Source organism: Mus caroli, chromosome 1 (genome assembly GCF_900094665.2).
Source record: "Mus caroli chromosome 1, CAROLI_EIJ_v1.1, whole genome shotgun sequence".
NCBI lineage: Eukaryota > Metazoa > Chordata > Mammalia > Rodentia > Muridae > Mus > Mus caroli.
This window is the reverse complement of record NC_034570.1, coordinates 127802020-127803872: the sequence shown is the minus strand read 5'-3', so window position 1 is coordinate 127803872 and position 1853 is coordinate 127802020. Positions and strand designations below refer to the sequence as shown.

Below are 1853 nucleotides of genomic sequence, written 5' to 3'. Positions count from 1 at the left end.
AACCTCTCTCTCTCTCTCTCTCTCTGTATGTATGAGTGTATAAGGTTGAAATCATTCTCAAATATTCTGTTTGGCTCTTTTCATTGCATTTTTGGTTTTTAAATTAACTTTTTAGTCAGTCTATAAGGAAACAGGTTTCTTTGTGAGAAGTGTTTAACACAAGTGTTCTATAACTGATGAAGTGCTCTGTATCTGATTTGACACAAGTATAAACACTACTGGAATAAACACCCCTATGCAAAATCTTTCCCGTATTTTAGACCACAGCCTTAACTGTTGACTGTAGTATGTGGAAACACGAGTTTCAAGGGTGAGTGGCTTCTCTGACGTTCGGTTCTGGTGTGCAGGTGCTTTCCAGTAAAGCTAGAGCGCTTTAGGCTCCCACCAGCGGGGACTGGGAAGGCCTTTGAGGTCTTGCCTTGCCAGAATTTTAAATCAGATTTAAAAAAAAAAAACAACAACAACTTTTTTGTGATGTTTGTAGAACATGATTTTAATATTTTAAACTGTTAATATTCAACAAACAGAATAATTATTTTAAGATATATTTCGTTGTTATATCTCCCTTTTTCATTTCTGAGTTTATTAATTTGGACACTGTGTCTGTGCCCTCTAGTTAGTCTGGCTAAGGGTTTATCTATCTTGTTGATTTTTCTCAAAGCGCCAGCTCTTGGTTTTGTTGATTCTTAATATCATTTTGTTTGTTTGTTTCTATTTGGTTGATTTTAGCCCTGAGTTTGATTCTTTCCTGCCATCTTCTCCTCTTGGGTGTATTTGCTTCTTTTTGTTTTAGAGCCTTCAGGTGTGCTGTCAAGCTGCTAGTGTAAGCTCTCTTCAGTTTCTTTTTGGAGGCACTGAGAGCTATGAGTTTTCCTCTTACCACTGCTTTCATTGTGTCCCATGAGTTTTGGTATGATGTGTCTTCATTATCATTAAATTCTTCCTTGACCAAGTTATCATTGAGTGAAGTGTTGCTCAGCTTCCATGTGTATGTGTGCTTTGTATTGTTTTTGGTAGTATTTAAGACCAACCTTAGTCCATGGTGATCTGATATGATGCATGGGATTATTTCAACCTTCTTGTATCTGTTGAGGCCTGTTTTGTGACCTCAAAATATTATAAAATAGAGAGATATTATATGGTCAGTTTTGGAGAAGGTACCTTGAAGTGCTGAGAAAAGGGTATATTCTTTTGCTTTAGGATGAAATGTTCTATAAATATCTGTTAGATCCATTTGGTCATAACTTCTGTTAGTTTCACTGTTTCTCCGTTTAGTTTCTGTTTCCATGAGAGTGGGGTGTTGAAGTCTCCTACTATTATTGTGTGTGTGTGTGGGTATGATGTGTGCTTTGAGCTTTAGTAAAGTTTCTTTTATGAATGTGGGTGCCCTTGCATTTGGAGCATAGATGTTCAGAATTGAGAGTTCACCTTGGTAGGTTTTTCCTTTGACCAGTATGAAGTGTCCTTCCTTATCTTTTTTTTTTTTTTTGATAACTTTTGGTTGAAAGTTATTTTATTCAATATTAGAATAGCTACTCCAGCTTGTCTCTTGGGACCATTTGCTTGGAAAATTGTATTCCAACCTTTTACTCTGAGGTAGTGTCTGTCTTTGTCACTGAGGTGCATTTCCTGTATGCAGCAAAATGCTGGGTCCTGTTTATGTATTCAGTCTGTTAGTTTTTTGTTTGTTTGTTTTGTTTTGTTTGGAATTGAGTCCATTGATGTTAAGAGATATTAAAGGCTGGGCAGTGGTGTCACATGCCTTTAATCCCAGCACTTGGGAGGCAGAGGCAGGTGGATTTCTGAGTTCGGGGAGAGAGGGAGACAGAGAGGGAGAGGGAGAGGGAGAGGGA

At 37.6% G+C, this 1853-nt stretch overlaps 1 protein-coding gene across 1 annotated transcript in view; it reads left to right on the top strand.

The window, feature by feature from the left end:
* LOC110301141 (maestro heat-like repeat-containing protein family member 7) overlaps positions 1-1853 on the top strand; it is a 36454-nt gene that overhangs the window by 24581 nt on the left and 10020 nt on the right. The gene's annotated exons all lie outside the window — the stretch shown is intronic.